We start from the raw sequence: 10,257 nt of genomic DNA on the forward strand, positions 1-10,257 counted from the left end.
TGTTGCCTTTTATTCCACAATCAAAATAGAATTCCACATATGGATGAAAATGAAGCCTTAAACAATAACACTGCAAATGGCACCGCAGCGTCTTGAATGAGTACAGCTTGCAACAGCTGAATCTGCAGCAGATGCCATACGTTATGTAAATTAGAGCAAGTCTGCAGGATGTGCTAACGATGCTGGGTCGTTTGTTTTGTAAATTAAGGGGTTCAGCATACTTGGAAAATTTCCAAGTGGTAAGGGAAAGTGTATACTATGAACGACGATACTTAATTACATTTTAGTGTGTGCATATTTCTTTTCCTACTTTGGGTGAGTTACTCCCCCTTGGTGGCAGCTGCCGCTTTTCTCCTTCTTTTCTTGGTGTTGCAGGCCTGAATTTCCTGAGTCGTGGAGCTGAAGCCTGCTCAGTTTGTGGGGCACCTGATAGGTTAACTAATGCTTTGAGGTGCTCTTGTGAGCAGTTTGGCAGCTCCCCCGAGGAATGCAACCTGTAGGTACTAATAGACCAGAAAACTGATTTACTGGTCCATGTACCTGTGAAAATGTTTGCCTGGAGGAGGGCAGAAGGAAACCATTGTCAAGTTCTGGTTGAGAAAAATGGTATCTGCTGCTGAGAGAGCGAATTGTAACACTAAAGGTTGTTGAAAGAGAGTTCTCTGACTGAAAACCCCTCCTTGAGTGGGAACTGAATAGAATTTAGTATCAAAAAGGCCTGTCTTCCCTACGTGAAAACATGGGAATACAGGTAGTCCCTTACTGTTGCCAAAGAGATGCCATAACCCCCTCCCAGACCAAATGGGTTGTACTGAGCTTTGAGGTGATACCGTGGTGCCAGATGAAGGTATTTCAGAGCCCCACTTCAGTCAGCCTGTGTTGGGGTGAGGGCTAATCCATACCCTGGCCCAGTGCTGGGTCAGTTCCCCACCACCCTGGATCCCAGGACTGAGCTCTACCTCGAGGGAGGGCAGGAGCCAGCTCTCAGCCCCAAGACTGGTCACAGTGTTTCCATGTGGGCAGAGTCAGAGGCTGGATTTTCCTGGTTTTCTTCGACATACTAATTGCCATTCTTTTTTTGATGGCTGGTACTGATGATGCCTCTGTTGTAGAGCAGGCTTATTAGAGCAATCAGTTTAGCTGAGGTCTTGAAGGTATTGCAGTAATTGGAGCAAGAACTCATTACGCTCTCTGTAATTATAGCCACTGTCATTAATTTATCAAATTATTTTTGCAGGACTCTGAAATAGCTTTCATACTTTTTTTTTAAAGTTTGTTTCTATATTTCTAACCATACATGCATGCATGGGCTGGGGGGGAGAGGGAGGAAACACCCAACTGTCTGCTTAGATGTGGCTGTTCACAGGAGCCAGCCAGCACACCTTTCTACAGGCAATTTGGACAACAGGACTTAATGGACTGACACATTTTCTAACCTTATGCTATTTTAGATCTCATAATGGTTAAATGAGATGATGCCTAATTTCTTGTCAGTTAATTGGGGGCAATCCAGCAACAGGGAGGGAAGGAGCTGTGATCGGAGTGATTGATGACACAAGCTTTGAGGTGATCTGTCTTCCCCCAGTGCACAGACACTTGAGCTGTTCAGGAAGCTGATCTTGTGTTGGTGCCTTTGAACCCAGTGTTTTAATGTGACCTGAAAGTAATGCTGGTCCCTGGGGCAAGTCCAGAGCTGTGGGCCAGTCATGCAGCAGGAGAGGATGGGCTGGTGAAGACCCTCTGTCCTGCTGCAAACAAATCCTAGCTCTGAGACAGGCTCTTGAGTCTGACACAGCTCACTCTGGTCCTGGAAAGCCCCAGTGGTGGCCGTCAGTGTCTTGAGCACAACCACCTAAGTCTGCATTCAGCTGAGACACTTGAAAGCTCCCACGGGATGTTCAAACTGAGCTTTCTCCCTTGGAAGCTCAGGTGTGCCATGGCATGTTGAAGGTCCTCACCCTCCTGTTAATCTGGACAGCATGTTGTTCTCTTTATGTAAGAGGCAGGGTGGCAGGACCCAGTTTCTAGACTCTTCTTTGGTCACTAACCATTTTCATAAATAGGATTTACTGTCAGGTTAAAGCCACAAAATGGCCACATCCCGGCAAAATCATCCCTGGAGTATTATAACCATGCACAGAAGATCATCAAACTTCAGCTGTTTGCAGCCCAACTTTTGCCCCCCTTATGGGAGCTCATCACTTTGGGGAGAGACAATAAAGGTTACAGCTGGGAGGGAGCTGGTGAAGGCATCCACTGCCCTGCAAGGAGCTCTGCTGAAGGAGGGAGCACTGCAAAGGGGTTTGATTGATGGCATAATCCGATCAGCCCCCAGACACACTTCATTATACAAGCTGGTGACAATCAGATCATTAGTTACATTATCACCCGCTGCCTTAGTGCCCGTGAAATAGTGAAGATAAGTAATAGGATATTTTTAGTTTAAATTGTGGTTTGAACATTTTAATTAAAAGCCTATTATAATCAATCTGTTTCTAACATCCTTTCCCTCACCCTCATTCATAAAAATTAATTATCACCCCGGAGAGCCAGCAAGTGGGTATATCCTGCTCATGGCCAGTGGCAGCTTCAGAGCCTGGGTTAGCCACTGCTCCGGTGGCTCCGTGCACCGAGCCAGCCCAAACTGTGTGCACAGGCAAAGCTGGTCATGCAGGGCAGTTTACCAACCTTCCTGTTGCTGGGTATGGCCCAGTATGGGGTGTGCTGGAGGTCATTTAGGCAAAAGCGATGATTGCTCAGACCCTGATATCTCAGACCACTTGGTCTGCTATCCATTTGTGTCTTGGAGGTGAGAGGAGATGAAAACACCTAGATTTGCACCCATTTGAAAAGCATTTTTAAAAATCTTCCCTGAAGTCATGCTGCAGTGGCTATGAAGGTCAGCACAAAAATTACCCCAAACGGCTGAGACAGCAGTTAACAACATGGGAATACCAGGCAGCTTAAAACTAACTATTTGCAGTCTGGCTCCAAAACATATTGAGAATGTAAGAATAAACTGATAATTTAAAAAAAAAAATTAACCCTAAGTAATTGGCTAAACTGTGCCTTCACCTTCTCAAGGCTCATCACTGATCCCAGGCTGCATAAACAAGTTCAGACTGTAGCACACGTTGCAAGTGGTGACTTTACAAAGCAAAACAGTAAGGCAAATACCTTGATGACATGAAGTAAAAACATCAGGTTCAGGGAAGAAATACAGTATCTTTTCTAATTAAGAAAATAACTACACTGTTACAGGCTTATAGACAAATTAACTGACAATTGCAATAGGATCCATAATTCATCAGTTTGTCCATAAGGATGTTACAGGAGACAGTGCTGAGAGCCTCTCTAAACTCAAGGTGATATCACCATTGCTCTCACCTTCTCTATTGAGCAAATAATTTTGTTGTAAAAGTCTGGTCAGTCATACGTGGTTTTTTTTCTCTGCATAAATCCATGCTGGCTACTCCCAGTCACTTTCTTGTCTTTAGTGTGTTCAGAAACAGTTTCCAGCATAACTTGTCGCATCCCCTTTCCAGGGATCAAGGTGAGACTGACAAACCTGTAGTTCTCTGCAACCCTGTTTCTTCTCTCCTTGAAGATGCCAATGATATTTGCTTTCTTCCAGTCTTCAGGATCCTCAGTGCCACGACTGTACAGAAATTACTGGGAGTGGCCTTGCAATGACATCAGTCATCCCCCTCAACACTGATGGGCACATCCCATTGGACTGAAAGACTGGTGCCTCCCCAGTTTGTTTAAACCTCACCAGAGTCTCCTTCACAGTGGGTAAATCTTCACTGCTCCATATTCCCAAACTTGGGAGATGGTCTGATCTCTGCTGCCTACAGCTGTATTTATTTCCCCAGCTCCTGAGGGTGGCAGACACTGCTCCAATAATTTGGCTCACTAAGTTGAGTTAAAACTTCAATGCTTGTAGCAGGTCATAACGCTAACGTGATTTTTTTCCATCTTGCAAACTACTTTATACCCAAGAGTGAAGTAAACACTCTGAAAGTTCACTGTTATTCTGAACTTAAGCATGTGTCCAGCAAAACAATCCACTAAATTCAAACACCTATGGAGGCTGCACATGTCACTTCTGCACTGATGACATGCTGTTTTCCCTCCCCACTTTGCCTGTTCTCTCCTCTGCTTAATGCTGGAGCATTTTGCCTCTGTACCTTTGAAGGAGGCACATCGTCTTGTGAGGCATTCCTAAAATGATTTGTAACAACTGTGTTTCTCCAAGGAACTTCCTTCTTATAAGGCATGGAAGTTGTGTTTGGTGTATATGAGGCAACTTAATGAGAAAAAACAAACCCCAGTGCCATCTTCCATTGCTAAGAGCAATTCAGCTGCACTCACACCGAGGGCTGCCACTGCAGGGTGCTCACAGCACTCAGCCCAACCTGCTGGTTCAATATACAGAAATAAGGTGAATTGTTGCTTCTCTCCTCCAGCCTGGGGTGAAGTGATTAAGGAAGCAGAGAATCAAGTCTTCCCTGCCACAGCATCTCACCAGTGAGCTCTCGTGGGCTCGTGATAAAGAGCTGTGTTACAGAGCTCATCATCAGGGCTTTCTTGTACTCTGAGAAGAAAGGTCCTTTACAACTGTAATTCTCAAAGAAGGGTCCTTTACATCTGTAATTCTCACAGTTTTGATGCAGTTGCTGGTTATTAACATACAAGCAAGGAGGTCAAATCAACAACAAATCAGACACAGCAGGTAACAAAGCCTGTATTTTCCTGAAATCTGTCCTCCCAGGTTTCAGACCGGAGAGCACATTTGATTGTCGTGGCCTCGTTACATCAGTTGGTGTTTAGAAGTCACACACACAGAGCCCGCTTTGCAGCTGGGTTCCCTACAGTACTTGCATTATTGGGATTTGTTAGTGCTTAAGCTAACATTTCTCCATGGTCATCTATGGAAGGCTGAGAGAAGTCCCTCCAGCTGTGTGGTAAGGATCAGCAAGTCTGGATGGATGCTGAAACACTGAGCCAGGGGAGCACAGGGGAGCTGGCAAGGTCCATACAGTCTCCACAGCAGGAGAAAAGGGACAGGAATAGACCTTCATCCACGATAGATGGGTTCCACCAGAGGACTGCGGCAAGAAGTTAAAGCTTAGCCCTGCACTGGACATTTGAAAACAAACTATTTGTGTTCCAAGTCAGTCTCAAACGACAAAAATGGGGATAAAAGGAGCTTTCATGGAGAAGCAGTCTGAGGCAGCAGTAGTGACATTTTCTGTGTCTTCGGTTTAAAGTTTCACACAGATGTCCTGAAAAAATTTCTAAATATAACACCGTAGTACTATTATTTATATGCACATTAATACAGAACAAAACATGGTTTCTGTTTAATTAAAGCAAAAAAAAATCTATTACATAAACTGACCTTCAAATAAAAAGAAATTTATTAGCTCTGCACCTCTATGTTTTAAATCTGACTTTTGAATGCTTTGAATTGTTTCAGTGTTACAGAGTGAAGAATTTGTTTCATCTTGACACAAACTAAGCAAGAAGAGGTCAGCTTGGCATCTGTGACATGCCTGAAATGTATTTCAGAGGCACCATGTCCTGGAAAATAGGCACAAAATGTCCAGCTGTGGTGCTGGATGTTCTCTTTGGGGTGAGCTGAACAGCTCTGGGCAAGTAGCTCCACCTCAGTGCCTCAGTGTATGTGTGTGTGTCAAGTGGAGATTACACAGGCTCCCTTGGAAAGCATCTTGACACATTTGGATGAAAATTTCCACAAGAACTAAACAGCATGTCCACTAATCAGCATCTACACACTAACCTGTGTATGTGAAATTAGGTGCTAAAAAACGATCAGTGGTTTTCAATCTGATCACAAAACTGGGATACTATATCTCCTGTCTTGAATCCCCTCCCACTCCGTGGCAGTCAATAATCCAGGAAAACTGTCTCACTCTCAGACTGAGATTGGTTGAACTGCATAAAACTAAATCCATTCCCCATACAATGAGGGGGGTGAAGACCACAAACTTTAAAAATGTTTCTAACTAGCTACCCAAAGGACCAAATTCAGCCAAGAAGTTAAAACTTCATTTACGTACACCATGATTTCCCTGGATCCACAGGTTCTTCTGCAGAAGACCTGACATTTTTTTCTCTCCTTCTGTAGAGTTAGCACAGAATGCAAATTTTTCTTTCCTCAAGTACCAGGTCAGCCTGTGAATCATGAAAATCTCTGGGTTTGCTGGGTCCCCACGTTAGGGTCTACTAAGCCGTGGTTTGGAGATTGTCACTCTGTGCTTGTGCATCATGGTGGAGTGTTGCTGCCTCACGTGCTTGCAGAGGAATGGCCAAGGGAGTGGAAAAAGCCAGTGCTTCTCTCAGGCATTTGGCTTTTTTGGGAAGTGGTCCCTTGGGAAGGGAGTGTCACAGGAGAGCATCACTCAGCATCTCAGGCCTGTTGTGGAGGTTTGCCTCCCGCCCACTGCAGGCAGCTGACACTGCCTTTGCTGCTCTCCCTTTCTCTCTATCGGCCACTGAATTTACAGAGCAGCGGCTCCCAGCACCCCTTCCCAACTGGACCATGGTGCTTTTCCTTCCCATCCTATGATCCTGGTAGCATCAGCTTCCCCCAGCACCTCCCAGTGCCACTTGTTGCTAAGGCACAGACAGGGCTTGTGAGCACCAGTGCAGCCATGGCTGCTGTTGCCCGCTGGCCTTAGTCTGTGATTTAATTCTCCTAACTGAAAAGCCCCCCTCATATGTTTCAGCAGTCTGACAGTGCTTCACAATGTGTATGTGCATTGTTAAATGGAAAATTAATTAGAAGATATTATGAACAGCTTCAAAAGCTCAGGCACAGCTGTTTGATCCTTTGACAAGCAGAGGACAGATTATGCTCTCTCACACACAACCAGGAGAAGGAACATCAGGATTACAGAAATAAAGTGGTTGCACAAGGAAGAGTCCTGACCAAGCAGAGAGAGATTTGCAGCACTTATGAGGACAGAACAAAATGAGCAGGATTAGTTTAGGTGGATAGATTCTGGATTGTGATGATCACAAGTGTTGTATTTGCAGTTCCCTTTATTTCCTTCAGATAAAAAATCAAAAAAGCAGTTGATTTCATCCCCTTACTTCACATCTGAGCACCAGCAGCTTGGGATCTTAGCCCCACTCCATGGGCACATAAGGTCTAGCAGGAGGTCCTTCTACCTGGGTATCTTGCTCCACTTTAGGGTCCAGTCTTTAGCTGTGGCAGATCACAGACTCACAGAACATGCCGAGTTGGAAGGGCCCCACAAGGAACATCAGGTCCAACTCCTGGCTCTGCACAGGACCATCCTGTGCTCCAGAGTAAGCTACACCTCCTACACTCCACGTGTAAATGACTGCTGATGCACCTGATCAGCAACAGGTACTCCCACGTGCCAGTGATCCCTCACTGTGCAGGAGCAGCCCGGACACTGGGGTTTGGCCCCAGGTGTGGACAGTTGGCACCACTCATCTTAGTCCAACAGCCGCAGCAAAAACATTCCTGGGCCACATCTCAAAGATTGTCATTACTACTTAGAAGTGCTTTTCCTAAGCATTAACAACCCTCCTCTCACTCCTTACCCTTGCAGTACAAGGGAGCACAGCAAAGCCTGAGGGCACGTGTCTCACACGTCTCCTGTCCTAGGACCCAACCCAGAGCCTGCCAGGCACTCGATGTGCACGTCAGAATATCCACTGCCTCTGCTGCACCCACCGCAGGAGCTGCCTGGAGAGGTGAAGGGATGCTTGACTCGATTTGGCTTAAGCCAAATCGTGTAATGGAGCTAGCTGGGTGAGCTCCTTTTGCCCACACTTGGTACAGACAAACTGAATGCAAGGGTTGAAACCAATCCTGACTTAAATCCCTGTGCATTCTGCTCTCGTGCACCTTCCTCTTGTCCCATCAATCGCTCTTCCTGCCACTTGACATTTTGCTACATAATGAATAATGTGTCTGGCCTTCTCCTGAGGCAGATTCAACAGCACAACCCTCTCAAACTACCTTATGCAGAGGGAAAAGGTGACACTGTCACAGTCCATTTGAGAAACATCCAAGTGTCTACAGCTGAAAGGAACATAGGCTCAACTCAAGTTATGGATTCCCCTTTACAGAGGGGCAGCCCTGAGGAGAACAACTACAGAAAGGCTTATTGGCTAATCTAGCGGTGGACTGATCTTCAGAATGGAGATTTTTATTTTTGAATTCTTTTGGTTCAGCATTCAGGGATGGCACTCATCCCTGTGCTGCCCAGCAAGGAGTCTGTCCTCACCACAGACCACGCTTCTACCATTGCTTGTTAAAATAGTGTGAATAATGATGAGGAAGAAGAAAACTTCCTCTGCAAGTGAACTGTCAACTTATTGCAAAAGAAAAACTGGGGAAATGACTATGAAGTCTGAAAGACTCATGTTAATTTGTTAGTATGTAAGCATCTGTAACCAACAAGATCATCATGAACTTGTGACACTGGCCTTTCAATCAGTATTGCAAACAGTTTCTTTAAAGCAAAACAAACAAAAATTAGATTGGAGAAAATGATCAAACAGTATAACTAGTAAAATATTGTGTTGGATTCAGGAGGAAATAAAGTGAATTGACCTGAAGAATAGAGAATATCCACTCATGCTAAGAAAATCCTGTGCAGTACAGCTTCCTCATTCAAAATGCAGGCAGTACATTTCTAACAAGCAGATCCTATTCTTTTGCCAAAGGGAGAAAGGGAAAAGGCCAGAGACGTTTCATCAAAAGGGCAACTAACACAGATATAACCCGTTCAGTGCATGTCAGGATTGCTTGTGCCTGGGTGCCTCACTATGGCTCAGGGAAGGCTTTGAAACATGAGGGATCTTCCTGAGATGTCCTCTGTCATTCAGGAAGTTGTCACCTGTAAATGAGCACACAGTGGGACATGAAGGGAGATTAAACCAAGGGAAGAAAACCCCAAAACATCCAACTTCAAGAAAAGCCTTGAAATTCAAAAACCAGGATGTTATGAGGCTGGTGCTTGAAAAACCCCAGACTAAGTCTGAACGTGTGTATGTGGGGATTCCCACAAGCAATGTCTTTTTGAACACACAGCCCTCATCTGACTGGGCAGAAAAAAAGTCTTTGAATCTTGGGTTGTCTGAAGGCAGCTGCAAGCCTTTGGAGTTGGACCCTATTGCACTTCTCAGAGAAGTGTAAGGAAGCATTGACTTCAGAGCAGCAGCACCACGGTGGACTTGGGGCACATTCACCCAGGGGAGACACCACAGCTCTTGCAGTTGGGATGCAGTAGCTGTCACTGTGATCATCAGCCATCACCCTGGCTCTGTCAAACTTGCCCAAATGTGAAAGTCCCTTTCTAAGACGACTTTTTTCCACTCATTGTGGTGCCTCTTATAAACAATCTCTACAAAGAGCAACAAAGTGAACAGCAAGAAGTCTTCCCAAAAGGGGGTTTCCCACCGAGACATGTTTGAAAGCAACAGGGATGTAACAAAGAGCTTCCTTTTCCCACAGTTTCTTTTTCCTGCTCTTTTCTCTGTGCTCTTGGTACAGATCTGTTCTGCCCAAGCTCTTTCCCTCTCACCATGTTCCCATCTTCATCTGAGCAAGGCCCCACCAGGGAACTGGAAACACTCAGGGTGGTTTCAAAGCTAACCCTGATACAACATGATAAATCCAGCTGAATGTGTTCCCCCCTGCACTATTTCCTGGGTTAGAAAGTTTTTGGGAGGCCCAGGGAGGTGTGAGGAGCACCCAGACCCTCTCCACCAGCTCTAAGATCATCACAGACTGGGACTGCTATCCTTAACCCATGGAGAGACTCTTCAGGTGCCTTTGCTTCCTTGAAGAAAATGCTTTATTCATTCCCTGTGTTCCCTGTCTCCAATGGCCTGCTGTGGCTCTCAGCAGTTATCCAATGGCTGGCAGCAGTGAGCTCAAAGAGGGACAAGGCTCAGCCTCTCAGGTTACCTGCTGGATTTATTCCCAAACTCTGCTTCATACCATCAGCAGGAGCAACCCCTGAGCAATGTGGATACTTTAACAGCACAGCCCTTGGGAGCAGAGATAGATTTCTGGTGTCCTGTTAGCCACCAGCACAGACATGGCTGTAGAGACATCTTCGGGTATAACAGCAATAGAAAAGATTCTTTCAGCAGCCTTCAAGCTTCATTTCTGCCCCCTAAATTTCTACGAGTACTCAGCAAAACTGTTTGGATGCCTGGACTCTATAGTGAGAGAAAAAGGGC

Source organism: Myiozetetes cayanensis, unplaced genomic scaffold (genome assembly GCF_022539395.1).
Source record: "Myiozetetes cayanensis isolate MyiCay16 unplaced genomic scaffold, myiCay2020 scf2-11, whole genome shotgun sequence".
Lineage (NCBI taxonomy): Eukaryota > Metazoa > Chordata > Aves > Passeriformes > Tyrannidae > Myiozetetes > Myiozetetes cayanensis.